General features: G+C 48.3%; 1 long non-coding RNA gene across 1 annotated transcript in view; it reads right to left on the bottom strand.

The window, feature by feature from the left end:
• Positions 1-3,070: 3,070 nt before the first annotated feature.
• The window catches only part of LOC147656198 (uncharacterized), a 47,590-nt gene continuing 32,043 nt past the window's right edge, over positions 3,071-18,617 (bottom strand). Inside the window, exon 3 of the long non-coding RNA XR_015294944.1 lies at positions 3,071-4,399. This is a non-coding gene — a long non-coding RNA (uncharacterized LOC147656198). The remainder of the gene's footprint in view (positions 4,400-18,617) is intronic.

Genomic DNA, 18,617 nt, shown 5'->3' with positions numbered 1-18,617 from the left:
TTTTAATTATACTAACGAACAGGCCGTGGAACGAGGGCCTAACGAATTATTTGCTCGAATATGATTGCGCGGAATTTCTAACGAGGGATCGACCGATCTCTGCCCGCATCTTCGTCATCATCGGACGAAGGGTGACGAGCATCCTATTTTCCTCGGCCCCGATCGGACGACCTCTTCCTTAAACTCGATTTTCCTTCCCCGTTATGACAAGAACGAAGGGTGGAAGAAAAGAAAGGAGAAGAAAAAAGGATTCTCGGTTAAAAACCGTTTTAATTCGCATGGAAAAACGAGGCGAGATCGCTGACTCCTTGCCTCCCCGCATTTGTTAATAAATCATTCCGTTCCACGGCGACGTAGGAGAGACGGTGAAGAAAAAACGGACGCGCGATAATGGATCCGGGCGATTATTCACGGATCTCTGTTCGATCGATCGTGAACGATATTGCGAGTGACGAGCGTGACCGCGAGAGACGAACGTTCTTCGCCCTCGGTCGGGGAGAGAAGAGTTCGAATGACGACACCAGATGAGATCGGGTTTTCTTCTTTTTTTTCTCGTTCGAGATAATATTTTCCCAACGGCGGGATGATTTCTCCTTTTTCCGCAGAAAGATCGCTCCAGCCGTAAGAGATTTTATCGCAAAGCGGATCACGCGAAATTTCCCAAATTTCGTTCTCATGATACGCGAAGAGGATTGAGAAGTCGAGCTGGACTCAAACATCTGCGGAATCTCCTTTCGTTTTCGAATCGGATTTGAAAGGGCGATAAAAACGTGTTAAAAACCTGAACGATCGTATTTCTCGGGACGTTCGTGCACTCTCGTTAAGGCAGGTCTCCTCTCTCGATCTTAAAGAAAAAGAAAGAGAGAAGAAGGAGCAGGAGGAGGAGGAGGAGGACACGGTGAAAGGGGGATGAACGCCCTTTCGAAAGACGCAAAGGGAGGAGAGAGGAAGAAAGAAAGAAAGAAAGAGAGAGGATGGATGGAAAAGAAAGCGTGGTTTCCTTAATGAGAAGTACAGAGTAAAGCTTTCTTCTTTGCCCGTCCTCTTGCCCGCAAGAGGTTCTTCACCCTTCCTCCCCTCCCTCCCCCTCCTCTCCTTGGCGAGCTTCCTGTGGCGTGCCGCGAACAGTCGAATCGGATTCGCGGGGACACCCCCCTGCTCCGTGTAGACTTTTTTCCTCGGCCGGCCGGCCGCCAGGCCCCGCTGAAATGCTTCTTGTGTAAGTAAAAATCTAAAGTGACTACCGAGATCTAAGTTTTAATTAGTTTATCTTGGCCGCGTGGCCATTGAATATTTATGAGCTATCGCGGCCGCCGTTGCGGCGCGAGAGAGCAATCAACTGGGAGAGCAGAGGCGGTGGAACAGAGAGAGAGAGGGAGGGAGGGAGGGAGGGAGGGAGAGAAAGAAAGATCGAGTCGAGGAGGTAGGGATGCTGGCAGCAAAAGGGGACGAAGAATGAGATTCCACCGGCCATGGAAAGGAACCGCCTGTGGTTACTGTCATCCCATGGGATTTCGCTTTCGATGTTTCCAACCGGCGGATGCTATCCTCCTGGATATAATTGCACGCCCAACTATGCCCAACTCGCCGTTGCCTTGGCAAAAAAAAAAATATCTCCTCTCCGTGGAAGGACGGGATCGCTCCCTCCCTCCCTCCCTGCTCGTCGACTGCAATCACTATTACACTCGCGTAACGAGGATGGGATTATTATAACGTGACGATGGATGGATGTGCGGCCTCGTGGTGAAATATGTGATGCGATTGTTTGTTATATTGCGATGTGATATGATTGGGAGGGAATAGATTCGGAGGGAATCTTCGAAGGAGAAACGAGAGAAGGAGAAAGAGTTTCGAGATTCCGCTAAATCCACGGGATGGAGAAGAAGGAGAGAGAGAAAGAGAGAGAGAGGGGGGGGGAAAGAATCTATAAGTCCATAAATCTGTGAGGGCAGTCGACACGGAGAGAAAAAGAGAGAGATCAGGGGAGGGAAAGCGCTTCGAGGGGTGGGAAGAGAAATTTATGGCTGGCATCGGTGAAAAAACAGAAGCAGAGGAATTTTTATTTCCACTAGATTCGTATAATATGGTCCGGTATGCATCTATGCCCCGTCGAGGAATACGAAATCGAGTCGAAATTACGCGAAATCCGCGACACGATTAATCAAGCGGGGTTGTTTATTCGCGACTTTCCCGCGAATGAACGATATTGTATAGGGTCGTTGTGTAAAAATACGATGTCGTGATGTTTATTATGCGCGTTTAACGAGATAAAAATTGGTGGCGTTTTATTTATCAATTCCGTTTTGGCGCGAAAAAAAAAAAGAAAAAAAAAAAAGAAAAAAAAGAAAAAAAAGGAGGGCTTTCCTCGAGTCGGAAGTTAAATCGAGCGTAAAAAAGTTGACGTTCCATGCGGTTGGATAGAATTGTTGGCGATAAAAAAAGTTGGTTGAAATAAGTTTTCCGCCGAGCCCATTTACGAACGTCATCGCGCTTTCGCGAATATTCGAGGCACGTTTATCTACACGGCAGCGCACACGTGCTTAACGCGACGCGTTGGGTTACAGATTGTCGATTCATATTTACATTTTAATAACTCTTCTCTTCTACCTTGTCACTCTCGTTCTCTCTCGACAACGACACGGCAACCGAACGATGCACATTCACGCGGACGCGCCACGAGCTTTTCCTTCCTATTTCATCCTCTCTTTCTTCCCTCGAATCATAATACACGCGTGTGCGCCCGTATATTAACGCGCTTGTCGCCCTATTAAAAGGGAGGAGAAGCAAAAGGAAAAAAAGAAAAAACGATAAATAAAAAATAAAACAAACGAAAGAGGAAGGGAAGAATTTTCTTCCGTTTTTAAAAAAAAACCTATGTCCCGTGTCGATATCGGAATCGTTAGCGAATCGTGGCTCGAAAAAGGTTAAAAAAAAGAAAAAAAAAAAAAAAAAAAAAAAGGAAAAAAAGGGGAAAAAAAATAAAGTTTCACGCACGCTACGAACGAGACTACGCGTACGTAAGGTAATTCGTGTTTTTCGTTCATTCATTATCCTTCTTTTCCTTCTTTTTTTTTTTTTTTTTTTTTTAACTTCTTTTCTCTTTCTTTTTTTTTTTTTTTTTTTTTTGCATTTTTTATTCACCAGGGAAAAATATCTGTGGGATATACATGATAATGCATACAATCTATTCTTAATTTAATGCGCATGAAATTTTTGGTTTAATAAGCGCAGCTCGTAGACGCATTCTACCATGTAACTCTTTATAATTATATCATCGAACGGAGCGGAGGTTACGCATCCCTTTATCCTCCTCTCTCCAGCTTTCTCATTTTTAATCGCACACACCGTAATTATAATAATTCGAATTTCAAATGCGATCCGTATCCAACGGTACGCGCTTTAGGCAAATATTTTTCTGGTCATTGGACATCGAGCGGCAAATAATAATTTTTGATACGTTTGTATTACGACGATTCGGGGGCACGTTCTCGCAATTATTATGGTTATATTCGCGTGTCTGCTTATTATTACGTACAGAGTGAAAATTTTATTCGTTTCAATAATTACCAAGCCGTGAATACGGGGCGCGGGGATCTTTTATGTACATTGTTAAAATTCCAGCCAGGAAAACAATGATCGTCGAAAAAGAAAAGAAAATTTCTCGAAAATTTTTCTCCTTCGAAATCGAGCTCGTGTCGAACTTTCCTTATTTTCTTTCTTCTCACCCTGAAAATCTTATCTCTTCTTCTCACAATGAAGGCCGCTTGTTAAGATAATCGCGATACAATTCCGCGCGTACAATGTGAATATTATTCGACTTGTAGAAAAAAGAAAAAAGAAAAAAAAAAAAGAGAGATCGGTTTTTTTTTTATTCCAAAACGATACTATCGGATACGGTTCGTGTCCTTTGGCGTTTTTTTTTTCTTTTTTTCTTTTTCTTTTTACCATCTTCGTGACATCGACGCGAGGAAAGAAGAAGAGGAACGCGCGACGGCTGCTCGACCGTGCCAGGGGAGAGCATTTAAATTTAAAAGGACCCAAGTTCGAAGTTTTAAGCAGAGCCAAAGAAGTTCGTTGTCCCTTCTACGGGTCTGCATTCGGGAGCGTATTTGCATGAGAAAAGTGTTCTACAATTCCTTCGATTACACACTCGCAACCATGGTGTTCCAAAGATAGCTCACATTCTAGGAAACTCTTTTCATCCGTGTATCTTCGTAACGATGAACTTTTCAGATAGATGTGACACCTTACACGTGTTCCATTTACCGAAGGGGCCAGCCTCGAGCCTCGACTCTTTACGGGATATTGTTCACGCTCCATACGTTTCATCCCTTTTTCTATTCGATTCCTCCTTTGAGACGCGCCTCCTCTTCCTCTTCCCCCACTCGAGATCTCGTTCCTAAAAATACAATGTAAATTTTCCCAGAAATTTCGTGTGGCGAAAGTCGTCGTGTTATGAAAAAATCGTTATTAATATCCAAGAGACACGATCAATCTCTTACACGCCTTTTTTTCGTCGTATATACACGCGGACGTGGAAACAAATATTTCGCCCGTGTTTCCGCCCTAATCCTTTGCCCTCTTCTCGAAGGATAACGAGCCACGCGGTTCCCAATGGAGGTTGATATTGGCGGTTGATTATCAATTTTCTACCAATTTGGTTCCACTTGTAGCGGCGCCAGCTTTTGTCCCGCTAATCACCCCTTGGCTACCGCTTTCACCCCCCGCCGGGTACACCCGATCCGCTTTGCATATTACGCCACGATATATCTCTCTCTACTATTCTGCATCGCTTGACGAGCATCTCGCCCCACGTCGCCTTTCTTTTCACCCCTCGGAAAAAAAAAAAAAAAAAGAATCGCTCGCTCACCCACCAGCTGGAAAGCGCAATTGAAAAAGATAACTTCGTCACTTGACTCGCGCGAGTTAAACCGCGTATGTGTGTGTGTGTGTGTGTGTCGAGTGTGAAAAGTCGCGATCTTTTCGAAATTTTCAAGAATAGATCGAATCATCTTGGAATCTCGTCGATTATCGATCGTCAACGTCAACGAAAGGAAGGGTTTTGATCGATTCACGGGGCGCGTGTCTGCTCGAGTCGAAGGATACGGTTCTTCGTTTTTCGCGAATTAACCCCGGCAGAGGGACGGCAACGTGTTCGCAAAACAACGCGGAGGGATCAAACGTGGACGCTTATGGGATCAGCGATCTGAAAACGTTGTGTTGTTTCAGGTGAGCCAGCTCTCACGCGCCACACCCTGTTTTCCACACTCGCTGGATCCTCCCCCTTTCCCCACACCACCCTCCCTCCGGACCACGATCCCTCACCGCGGCCGATCAGAATTTTGAAATCGCTCGGTCTAGCGGCTAACAAAATTTTTATTCCTCCGAAAAATACGAGTGGCGCGCGTCCCCCTCGTACTCTCGCCATCCCGAGAGTCGACAAACATTTCCGGGCTCGATTCAAATTTTCACGCGAAACCGTGTCTGTTCCTCTCTCTCTCTCTCTCTCCCTCTATCCTTTTTTTCCCTTCCCTTCCCCTCTGTATCGACCAACTTATTTTACAGGGTTCGATGACGATCGATGACGATCGTTTTCAAACTAGCAGAAAGAAGAGGAGGAGGAAGTTAATCGCGTGACCGTTTAACACCGGTCAAATTTACCTTCATTAAACAGCCGGAGAGAGAGAGAGAGAGAGAGAGAGAGAGAGAGAGGCCGGCTGTTTATTTTTTTGACGTTCATTAAAATTTATTCGCCATTACGAGCGCGAGGGGTATGTGGGTATGAAATAAAACGGCAGTATTCCGAGTGTCGTCGAGCCTGCTCAAAATTCCAGGCGTCTGTCGGCGATAAACACTGTATCACTGTTTCTGTCCGCTATTAAATGCCGCGCTTTCTCCGCCTGGAGAACCGGGGAGAGAACGAATCGGTGTCTCTACGGTGTGTAAACGTATCCGTCCACGGTTGATAAGCTTTCGAGAATGTATAATTTCCCTTTTCCACCGATAATGGGAATAGGAAGAGAAAGGAAAGAAAAAAAAAAAAAAAGAAATTCATTTTCTCCTCCTCCCTTTTCCCCTCCAAGATAGGAAATAGGTACGCGTTTAAAATAAATATATTATTACGTGGCGTTTACACAGGGAGCAACGTCAATATTCAGCGATGACGGTGGAGCAGAGCATGATCGTTTGTGACACCGATGACCAATCGACGCAGGGGGGAGGTGGGCGCGGTAATGGGAAAGCCATGCACGCCGGCCCGATTCGCCACTCGCATAAAATTAACCAGTTCGTTCGCTCGCTCGCTCGTTCGTTCATTTTAATTAACGAAACACCGAGGGCATCGCGAACGGTATACGTCTATCTCTTGGACGCGGCATGGTGGCACGTTTTACACGAGGCCGTGTGAAAAACCGGGCCCGCACGATCTCGATTGCTCTCACTTTGTTTCGAGCCGCGATAAATCGCGGACTAAAAGAGGATTAACGGTTCGTCCGTTCATCGTCATCCTCTCGTCGTGGAAAGAGAGAGAGTTTTTCGCGAATTTCGAACCGCGACACGCCATCCTTCGAGAGTTCGTGCCGGCGAGGAAGAGGAGAGGATCCTCGAGGACCGTATAAGGTTAAGGTGTAGAGCGGGTCGGTGGCACGATGATGTCTCTATCTACGACGAAATAGCGGCCCGTTAGGCGTGCGAGGGGCCCCGATGCAACACGTGTGCACGTGTAGACGGACGTGCGTGTATGTGCAAGCACACAGGCGCCATCGAGGCATGCAACGAGCATCCCAGGGTCACCCGGGGTCGGCCAGTCACGGAGTTAATTAGACGCCGTGCTTCGGCAGGCTCACGTGGCACCGTGTTCAGATATCAATCGGTGGATGGACCCTGGCTGCTCCGGGTTTTCTTAAAAAAGATTCTCATCCCTCCTTATATACCCTCTCTCTCCCCTCCTCCCCTCGTTCGACGAAAAATGGGATACACAGATAGAATCGTGGCTCTTCTAGAACCCATCCTCGATGCGCACGAAACTTTCCTCCCCTCTTTCTCGCTTTCGTCCTCTCGCTTTTTAATTAAGTTCGAGGAACGAAACTCGAAGCGGCTTCGTCTCGGAAATGGAATCACCGAGAAACTTGTGCTATATGTATATCTCTCTCTCTCTCTCTCTCTCTCTCTCTCGATGTTTTTCCGCTCGAACGGAGGTTTTCGCCGTCCGATTTCCTTCTTCGAGTCGTCGAAGAAAACGACTGTTGGTCGCGGTGTAGTAACTTTACCACCACCCTCCTCCGACTTGATTATCCCGGCTAATTTGGCTTCCCCATTTGCCGGCGAGATAGGAAACCGGGAGAGGAAGCCCTTTCCCTTTCTTCTTCCTCGTCCGTCAGGAGACGTAAGACCACCACCATCACCGTCGTGCCTCTTACCTTTCCGCCGCTCTCTTAACAAGCGTCCCCGTGAAACCGACTATCTGCAATTAGCCAGCCACATTTATATGACCTGATTACGCCGCTCTGCCAACTTCCTTTAATCCGTCGGATCCCTAAGCAAAATCTGGAAACATCTTGCCAACCTTTCTTCTTCTTCTTCTTCTTCTTCTCTCCTTGATAATAAACGATCTCTACCCGTTTCTTCCTTTATCTCCTCGTGTTCCTCTATCCATTTCGAAATCGGATCTTTTTCCACTCGCGCTTTTCTTCGCTCGAACATTCCTCGAACACGCGAGATTATTCACGAGGAGAAAGAGGACACTTCATTAAGGTGTAGGATGATAACGAGGAGGATTTCGAGGAAGAACGCGTCGGATTTTAGCGTTAAGGGTTTCGCTTACGCGGTTCGACGGGAACGGTGCGAAGTCTCGAACGGAGATGGAGGAGGAGGAGGAGGAGGAGGAGGAGGTAGAGATGAAAACTCGTGGAATCGTGAAACGAGAGGAAGAGGAAGAGGAGTAGAAACGCGGGATGACGGAGGGTTCGGGTGTAGGTCCGCCGCCCCTGCTGCCTCGTTGGAGATGGAAGCAATAGGGATCAACTAGTATGCAAATCGCATGTAAATATCGTTCACTCTCCCGGTACCGAACCAGCTAAAGCCTCTCTCTCTCTCTCTCTCTCGATGTCTGTGTCTCTCCACGCTCTCTTTCTCTCTCTCTCTCTCTCTCCCCTCTCGACGTTTCGCTCTCTCGGTCGTGGAGAGTACCGAAGAGAAGAAATCAAAGCAGGGGACAAAGCAAGCGCAGACGAGATCGTGACGGAATTCTTTCTCGTTCTTCCGCTTACCCATTCCCCCTTCGGGCTGAGTTGGCAGCCGCCACCCCCTCCCCTCCCCCCATCCGTCGAAAGTATTTGCTTTTCTCCATCTCGACTCCCCAACGATGCGTTTCACCCGAGTGGGTGTTACCGAGCTATGAGATCGCGTCGTTAGTTCTTAATTAATTTATTTTCACGCGGGGGGTGGGGAGGGAACGTATTTTGGGGTGTTTCCCAAGGAAAACGCTCTTGTTGTTGTTTTTTTTTCTTCTTCTTCTTCTTCTTGTTACGAGTAATCGAAAAATCGTAACGAAAAAGTTCGTGAAAATTGATTGTTTCGCGAACGTTACAACGCGTTATATTCCAACGCGCGTAGATACATACCGTCCTCGGTGTAGCTCGGGGAAGGCATTGAAAAAAAATCTTTACCGTAGAAAAGTTTCTCACGTTTCAAGGTAAAGTTTCCAAGAGAGTCTAACGGAATAATCGAGCGATATTGTGGCCAGGTTTCTCACTATTGCCAATCGTAAACGTGAGACCCGTTCTCAGCAACTGTGACATAATGTCTCCTCTCCTCCCTCGTCCACGATTCCGACGATTTCCGGCGATGTCGTTTTCGCGATGTCGTCGCCACCAATGTTTCGCTCATCCTTCTTCTCCTCCTTCGGCAATTGCTTAATTCTCGCAAAAATCGTTTCGAAAAATCGATCGATGATCGACACGAATTCTCTCGCCGAATGTCCGCTCGAGAGAATTTAAAGAGAGTTATTAATCGGCTGAAGAGAAACACGCCTTTCGAACGACATAATCGGCCACACGATAGGGCTTAACAGGGACGAGCATTAGTCGCGGAATTATATGACGACTTCTATCTTATTTAGGTCTTCGTGGTAGGGAGGGGGTGCGAGATCCCGTGGAAAGAGGGTGGCGAGAGACGGAGTAAGACCTCTCTAACTCCAGGTATTTTCATCCTATATTCCTCGACCTCGACGATGCGGTGGCGGGAGCAGGATTACTCGGAGAGACCCCGAGAACTTATTCCCTCCCTTTCTTACAACAAGAATCTCTCGCCTCCTCCGCTCCAAAACCCCGCTCAACGTCTTTCTCTCCGCTCAACTCCCCCTGTCTCTTCTCTCCGCCCTTCTTCCCCGGCATTACCATTCTCAAAATTCTCGATAAACCGGGGCTTCCGCCGTGACGTTTCGCCCCTCCACGGGAGGAAACCGCCACGCTTTCGCGCCTTCTATTTCACCGCGCGAAAGCCAACGGTATAATCGAGATTCCCGCTCGAACGAAACGCGAATGTTCTCAAATACTTTCCGTTCGTAACGCGCCTCCGATAATTGCCTCGATGGATGAACGATTATTAAATCGGGATGGAACGTCTCGACGTTTTCCTTTCTTAACCGATCGGCCACGCTGCGATCTCTAATCTCCGAGAGAGTTCTCGCCTCGCGAGAGGTGAATCCACGAAAGATTTACACGCGAAAAGGGGTGAAGGGAAGGCGTTGACGCGAGAGGTAAGAGACGGAAAGAGAAATTCGATGGCGAAATTCCGTGGTAGCACGTAGTCGGAAGATGTCAGAATCTTTGAACAGCGATACGATTACAACTCCGGATATTCGGGGCGGTATTCTCTATGCAAAAGAGTTGAAAACGTAGGATCCCGGTCCTCGCCGGGGGAGGAGGGCGAAGACAGGGGGAGGAAAATCTGGGGTGGAGAGAGTGAGGAGGTGCGGCGGTTGCAGCCGACGGCACGTTTTAATAATGCCTTTCCCTCCGCCGACCAACAACGAGGAAGAAGTTTAACGAAGATTGTGCCAGATACTTTTAATTGCTATTCCTCCTCCCTCTCCCCCTCCCTCTCTTTCTCTCTCTCTCTCTCTCTCTCACGAGGGCGACCGATCCTGGAAAATGAAGGGAGGGCTCGCCAGGTCCTCCATCCGCCTCTCTCCGTCCTTTCCAAACCTCTGCCACCCCCAGAAAAATCCCCCTCCTCTCTCTCTCTCTCTCTCTCTCTCTGTGTTCCCTCTCGTCCCCCGTCCGTTCCCCTCCTCGCTTCACAGTCTTTTTATCCACCGTCCCGTGGACCCTCGTGATTTTATCGTCCTTGTATCCTCTCGACTCCCGTCCGCCGAAGAGGTTTGTTATTCCACCGGTAGATAGGCGACAAAGGAATTAATCGGGTCGCCTCTCTCTCTCTCTCTCTCGAGAGAGAGAGAGTCTCCCTCCCCCCCCCCTCCTCTTTGTCGTTCGAGTACCGTCAATTAAATTGAAACGTTAAAAACCGGGGATAAATTGAAACGAACGTGCGAATGTTGTGTTCCCTGTGCCTCTCCCCCTTTCGATTTTTCCCTTCGATTCCGGAAGCGGGCGACGCACGAATTCTCTTCCCGAATATCTCTTCTCTCCTTTTTTCTTTCTTTTTTCTTTTCTTTTCAACCTCGCAACGGGGGGGGGGGGAGAGGATCGATCGGGAAAAAGCGCGTGTACCCTTCCTTATTTCTCTGTCCTATGATACAAATATGTCCCCGTCCCGATGGAACGAGAAAGATCGATTCGACGGAGTTTTCCCCGCTCGCTGGTAGAATTCGCGCGCTTCCTGTCTCTCTCTCTCTCTCTCTCTCTCTGGTTGAATGCACGCGTGGCGCACAATGAAGAAGCGAGAGAAGGCCCGGGGAGTATAATACGAAGTCTAAAAATCAAAACACATTAATCTCGGCCACGTGGCGCTGCGGATCGCGCGCGCTCGTAACAAAACATTTTCCGGCGTCCCCTCCACGCCACGCCGATGTATGTAGACGCACGGGTGGTGCTACTTTCGACGACACTTGCGGCACCGTTTAAGTTTCAATACGTTCTCCATTTACCCGTCCGCCCATCCGTCCGCGCGCGGATATACAACACAACCATCCCTTTATTTATTTGAATAAGCCGTGGTGCTCGTGGTGGCCGTCGTGTTTTCTCTTTGCCCGAATTTATTTGCCCGAGTTGAAGTGGTACGGCGGGGTGGACAGGTAGGCCATTGTTCGATCTCGAATCGAGTCAAACAAACGCGAGCTCCACCATCGCGACTCGATATAATGCGATACGAGCCGTAATACGAGCGTCTGTAACGAGCGTAGGCGTTCCACGATTCTCTTCTCTCTCCGATGACTAATCGTCCCGTCACCGATGATCGTCAACGTAGGCCGCCTCCCTCCTTTCGAGAGAAATGAAATATCATCGACAGCTAATTGCACGAACGAGATACGTATATATATTCTATTCGTAGATTTTATATCAATTATCGAGGAAATAGAAAGCGCCGTAGTTGAATGAACGTTGGAACGACGAGGAAACGTGCGATTTCTGCAACACACGTAACCGCTTATCTAATTCAATTTGGTAATATCATGCCCATTGAGAGAATAAATGATTACCGGGAAGATATGAAGTTATCTGGTCCCGCGGGACGCGTAAATTGCCATTACCCGCTGTTCCCGACGAAGAGAGAGAGAGAGAGAGAGAAGCCCGCGGCTTTCCAGGGGAAGATCCCGCTCGAGGATCTTAATTATTAATCGTCCCCGTTAATCACCCCCAATCGGACACGTGAAATATCACGTTGAAACGTTGGAAAAGCGATTTATCCCCCCTCGCAACACCGTCCAACGCGATACGAGCTTTTAGGATGAGAATTTTCGAAATTCTTCCTAAGTGTCGTAAAATCACATCGAAGCGAACGAAGAACGAATAATAAAATACGCGAGAGTACTCGAACGGGTTGTACATTTAAGCTGGAACTTTGATGAAGAAAAGAAAAGAGAAAAGATCTGTTTCCTCAAATCTTCAACACGCGTCGAAAAAATTTGTTACAACGCGAGAAAAGATGGAAGGAAAGAAAAATTCCCGAAAATCGAAGCGAATGAAAAATCTCGAACGCACGAGGTATTCGAAGAGATTACATTATTTAACAGCGTATCGGAGAAAAAATATCCGATATCAAGTCATTACAACGTTTGCAACGGGAGGAATGATGGAGGAAAGAAAAATTCCCGAAATCCTCGAACGAAAAATCTCGAATAATGCACGAATAATAATTCTGCTCGAAGAGCGAATCTTAATGGAGAAGCGAAGAAAAAAATGTACACGAGTTTCCTGAAATCAAGTCATTACAACGTTCGCAACGGGAGGAATGATGGAGGAAAGAAAAATTCCCGAAATCCTCGAACGAAAAATCTCGAATAATGCACGAATAATAATTCTGCTCGAAGAGCGAATCTTAATGGAGAAGCGGAGAAAAAAATGTACACGAGTTTCTTGAAATCAAGTCATTACAACGTTTGCAACGGGAGGAATGATGGAGGAAAGAAAAATTCCACGAGATCCTATCGAAGAGGTTATACATTTAAGAGCGAATCGGAGAAAAAAATCTACACGAGTTTCCTTCAACGTTCTCGACACGCGTCGAAAAAAATCTATTACAACGGGAGGAAACATGGAGCGAAAAAAAAGGAGGGGAGGAGGAAACGTGTAGGAGGATGACGAGCGAGATACCGACGACGTTGTTCTCGTGGGGTGTAGCCGGTCGAATGTTAACCGTCGTACTACTCGATTGGACGGATATATTCGTTGCGCGGTGATCACGAAATCCGAGGGGGCGAAGCTGACGGACGCGTGAGGAGGGGGGGGATGAGGGCAACAAGAGCAAGAGCTAAGGGGTGGAGGTTGACTGCGCTGGCTGGATTTCGAGGGGTGCCAATGGAAAATCGTGACGGTTAGAGGGGGCGCGAACAATGCGCCGGAGATTTAGCGTGACACCGACGGTGCGCAAAACCAATCCTCCACGACGAATATTTTTCTGACTTTCGAAACAATTCTCTCCTCGTGTTTCAAAAAGATTCTCTTTTTCTCTTTCTTTTTTTTTTTTTTTTTTCGAAACACGAATCTCTTCGTTCCAATTCTATCATTTCGAAATACTATATATATATATATATATATATACACGTACGAGAAAGGAGGAATTAATCGCGGCAACACCTATGTCGATATCGTTTGTTATTATTATCGTTTCGCGAGAACGTCGTACGACGAATCTTTATTCGTGCGTGGATCGTCGAGCGACGCGTTACGCGAGTCCGCACTATAAATATTTATAGTATTCCAAAGCGCGCTATAACTGCGTAGAATCTCGTTATCGTATCTCGTTCACGTAACACGTTTACTTCACACGAAGAGATATTCGCGGGATATTTCGTCGACGACCAAATCGAATCTCTTTTCTGGTGTTAATAATAAAAAGAAAGGGGGGAAGACGAAAAGGTAAGGACACGATTCGATGATTCGTCAAATTTATTTTTTTTTTTTTTCCCTTATCTCGCACGCGACGGTCTGATTCACAAATCTTCTCCGCTAAGTAGGGGGTTTTTGACCGAAGAAGGGCACCGAGGGGGGTTGGTGGTGGGCCTCCCTCTCTCCCCCAGCTTCATCCCGATGGAGCGTGAAAAACAGAGGGGTCCATTGTAACCTCGTCCTGTGGCTAATGCGACTGTCGTCGGTGCAGAGGACCGGGTGCACGAGGTTTCGTCCTCGGCGAACATTAGCCAACGGTCGTTTAGCTGAAAATCCTCGCGGGGCACGCTCTTTGGGTTCCGGCTCGTTTGAAAGCGGATTTTTTTCAGCTGCGCTTTCGCACGGAAGTCGAGCACCGTACCCCAATCCTCCCCACGTACGTATTTTTAATTGTTTTTCTCGTTTCATACACCCTTCCTTTCCTTATTCCTTCAACTCTTTGGCGAGCTCGTGTCCCGTTTTCGATTCGATTCACGCTAGATCACGTTAGTTAACAAGAGCCAGGTATTAATATCGCGAATAGGATCTTTATTTCTTTCGTGAAATCATCTCGAGTTGCTACCTCTCTCTCTCTCTCCCCGAAAGAGGGATCGAAAAGGGTTGAAAACTTTACTTTTTACTCGATCTTTCCTATCATTCTTTCCCTTACTGTTATTTCTTTCGCGTTTGAAAATGTTTCCATCCACGTGATAACAAAGCGAACAAACGATAAACAGATAGATAGATAACCCAGAAGAGGACAAACTTGTTATTTTCCAACGGTCGGTTTTTCGCTCGACCACGATTGTACGTATATTATCGGTATGTATATATATTCCAACCTTTCCAACCTTAGACCAGAGACACGGTAGCGTTGGAGAGATAAGCAATTTGCGAGTTGGTAAAATTATCCGCAATAAACACGTCATCGTGGCCTTTATTACTTTTATCGCGAGCAAAACAAGTCCGAACGAAATGTCTGGCTTTGCATCACCATGGTGTATAAAGTCTACCGCAGGAGAGGCAGGAAGGATTGTCTGGTGTCCGATCTCCGTGGGAGCTGGCGCACTCTAGTTAAGCCGTCATAGTCTTTCGCCGCTGCCCTGACTATCCATACCGATTAATCCTATGCTGCCACCGACGTCTCTCCACGTTAATCCGATTGCTTCCTACTCCTTCCCGCCGAATAATATTTTCCTCCGCTTCCGTTTCGGCTGAGAGAATGATTCCTCTTCGACGATAATCGTAGAAACTCGAGTACCGTTTTGGATGGGAGTGCGTGAAAAACGGCGAGGAAAGGGAGGGATCGCGATTAGGTTGAATATGCAAACGCGCGGAGGGTATAGAATTCCAGGTACGCGATACAAACACGGGAAGGGAGTGCGATGAACGAGCCGATAAATCGGTTAATCGAGGAATATCCTTCCAGTATTAAATGCACACACGAAGGAATCGTTCTTTCCAAGCGAACGAAATTTCGAGAAGACATTAAGCGCGAAAAAAAAAAAAAAACACGCGTCACCTTTGCTCCGCTATTTCGTCCGACGGAGAGGGAGGGAAAAATTGGAGAGAGGAGGTGAAATGGAGGGGGACGTTGTTCTTTTAACACGGCTTTAGGGGGTCCTTTATGCTGACACAAATATCGCTTATGCCGGCGTCGCGTCGCTGTTTTGGTGGAGCCCATCGAGCATTGTGCCTTCCAAGGCCGTGTGTACCAAACACCGAGCTATGTGTACCCAGCAAACACGCTCGTCACGTGGCGGCCCCGATCCCTTCCGTAGTCGCGGACTCCCCTTTACGGATTTGCGCAACGGGTCAGCCTTATTCCCTTCGGCGACCCCCGACGCAACCTCTTCCCATTACGCTTGATACCGAAACCTTCTCCGCAGTTCCGCTCCGTGGACCTCTCGCAGGGCGCCGCGGGTACCGGCAAACACACGTGCGATCCTCCGCGTCAGCTTTATTTGCACACCCGACTCTTTATCTCTTTTCCTTCCTCTCTTTTTACTTGGCCCAACGTTGTCCGCCCCGATTCGCTGGAAACAACGGCGGTTCCCTTCCGTTTCTTCTTCCATCTTCGAAGAAGAAGAAGAAGATGGACGATCATAAATTAGTGGCGGATTAATTATTGATGGAGCGGATAGTTCTCGAGGAGGAAGGTGTTGAAGAAAAGTGGACGATGTCGAGATATTAATTATAGGAGACTAGTTTACACTTGGATGTTGGAGGACAATTGACCGGAAGAGCGTGTCCTTAACGCGGGGTGAGCTTTATGACGGATAAACGTCCACAGCTCGTTTCCTCCCCTCTGTTCTAGCGTTCTCTCTCGTTCGAGGGCGAGGGTGAGAGGAGCGTGGAAACTTGACTGGAAAGTGATAAATAAGGGCGAACGATGCGGGGCAAAATCGTGTGGAACGGCGGGGAGGAGGCTTTCGAAAGGGCACACGCCATTACCTCCGATGTGTTCGCGGGGACGACAACCGCGACGAGAGGAGGAGATTTGGCCGCGTCGTCGTCGTCGTCGTCGTGGAACGCGTTTCGAGGAGAAGGAAGGCGGGTTGAAAGGGAAGAGAGGGGTGGGCTGCTTTACCCTTGGGCCGAAAATGAAAATCGTATTGTCGTGTGGACGCCCTTACGAGGGAAAGAGCCGGGCATTATGTTCGCGTTAGCGAGCTAAAGACAGCGGTCAGCGCTCTTTCAGCGCGTCGGTCATCAATGCGCGTCATCAATAATCGCGGGCTGACAGCTTCCCCTGCCTAAACGCTCCTCCTGGATTTAGATTCTCCTCGATTCGAACGAATGTCGGTGAAAGAAAGTCGGGCACAAAGGAACGATTATTCGGGGAAGGGAGAGTGGGGTAAACTCGTCAAACAATATCGACGATGATTCGTTGGAATATTTTTTCTTCGTAAAAGAAGATGTAAGAAGAATGGATGCGAGGGATAAATCGGTAATAAAAGATCTCGCGGTCGGGGGAACGGAATTCGGTAAAATCGTGCGATCGCGGAAGAATTGGAAGGAAAACGTATGTAGAGGGAGGGATTCGATTCCCCTATCTCTAAAATGGAACGAGTTTCTTCCGTTTCGTTGGAAAAGTTTGGCGATTTATGCGCCTTTTTTTTTTTCCCCGCAACTCTTCTTCTTCTCCGTGTCTCGCGTGCCGTCGTAAAAATGGTCGGAGCTTTTAAACGTGGCGAGGGCAGCCACCTGGCGCGCTTCGATCCTCGCACGTGTCGAAAGACATTAAGTCGACACGGTGGAGGAATATGAAGTGTAATGACGGGGAGGGAGGCACGATGCGTCGCGGCGTACACGGCATCGATCTTCATCCATCAGCCGCCACGCCTTCGGTTTTTCCCAACCGAAGATTCCTTTGCGGTTTTTCCGCTCGACCGGCAGATGCCAACTTTTCGGCCGCGCTTCGCCCCCGAACCCCGATGATCGAGCCCTCTCGATTCATCATCGTCGCGAGATCTCCAACTCGCTCGCGATCATCACCAGCCCCTCCTCCTTCTCCATCCTCGATTTCTCGGAGGAAGAAATGAAAAGAAACGGGGCGAAACCGATCGAATCGCGACGACGATGATCGGAAATGGAGGCCGATGCAAATCGCTAATGGATCCCCGATCCAAATAAATACGTGCGTGCGGCGCAAAAGCGTCGAATGCAGACGGAAGGAACGCCAAACAAGGCGATCGCTCGTTAGAGGATCGAGGGAGAAGAAACGGATGACCGGCATTCGGGCCGGCATTAAAAATCCACGAATCCCGGAATCCTTTCCGCGGGGCAAGAAACACTCGGCCGAAATTTGAATCGAAACTCGCAGAGGCGCTCGATCGGTTCTTCTCCACTATCGAGTCGAAAAGAAGTATGGAGAAGCGTGTAGTACCGGTTGCGGCGATCTCGTTAATTTGCAGAGGTTGCAAATAAAAAGAGGTAGGAGAGGAAAGAGGTTGGAGGAGCGTGCGCGAGGAACCCGCCCACCACGGTCCATCCCTGGCAGGGCGGACAAAGGATGATATTGGGGGGATCGGAAGAGAGAGAGAGAGAGAGAGAGAATCGGGGAATAAATGCTCTTCGGTATCGGTGGTGTTGTTTGTCTTTGGTATTTGGGGAGGCGAAAAGGGCGCGACGGCGTGTCGATCGTGGACGATGATCGTGGAAGTCGTCGGTGGCATTGTGCACGGCACGTGCCGTCACGAGAGAAAACGAGGCTGGCCGTCGGCCGGAGCCGAGAAAGCGGTCCTCGGCCTCGGTCACAATGCGCGATTCCTATCCTGCCAGATATATGGACGGAATTAATTGATACCGCGTGCCTCGGCAAGGGTTGCGTAAGCACCGTGGAAAAAGCGATCTCTCTTCCGCCTCTCCTCTCCTCCTCCTCTCCGCGTCGCGACAAACGTCGAGCAAAAACCTTTTAAACGCGTCGCCCGCCTTGTTCGTGCTCACGCTTCGATGAATCCTGATCGACGATCGTATCGGACGAACACGTACGGATCGTTTGCCCTCGTCGTCGAGGGCCTCGTGCCCTCGTTATCTTTTCTCTTTTTTCTTTTTTTTGAAAACGCAGGTGCATTTTAACGAGTAATTATTCGTCGTCGACGAGACGAGGAGAAAAGCAAGGCGGCTTCCTCGAAGGGAAGCGAGGACGGAGAGCGGAAGGATCGTCGCAAAGTTATTATAAAAATAATCAAAGTTTGGCGAGGCAAGGCGGCGAGAGTGGGCCGAGGAGAATGATTGCACATAGGAGGGCGACTCGTCTCTGGTTTACTCGTCCAGGGCGGGTTCTCATTACGTTTGACGATTATGCGTTAATTTGCACCTAGCGATACTTCAAACGATTTTTATTCATCGCGCGTCCACGATGAGTTTCGCTCTCCTCTAACTGGAAGTCGTCTGTCGTTTCTGGTAGCTGGCCCGCGTAGACGCCGGCCGCCGAGATTCTTGGAGTTTTATATTTTTCCACGCTCCTTTCCCCGCTCTCGGGGAATCGAGGAGGAGGAGGAGGAGGACGACGACGACGATCCGCTCGTCAAAGGACTCTTCTGGATATGATAATCCCGGCTCCAA

The sequence above is a fragment of the Apis florea genome, unplaced genomic scaffold (assembly GCF_048593485.1).
Source record: "Apis florea isolate Af1SG1 unplaced genomic scaffold, ASM4859348v1 contig_3802_pilon, whole genome shotgun sequence".
Classification (NCBI taxonomy): Eukaryota; Metazoa; Arthropoda; class Insecta; order Hymenoptera; family Apidae; genus Apis; species Apis florea.
The sequence above is the reverse complement of the archived record's forward strand: the minus strand, read 5'-3'. Positions and strand labels throughout refer to the sequence as shown.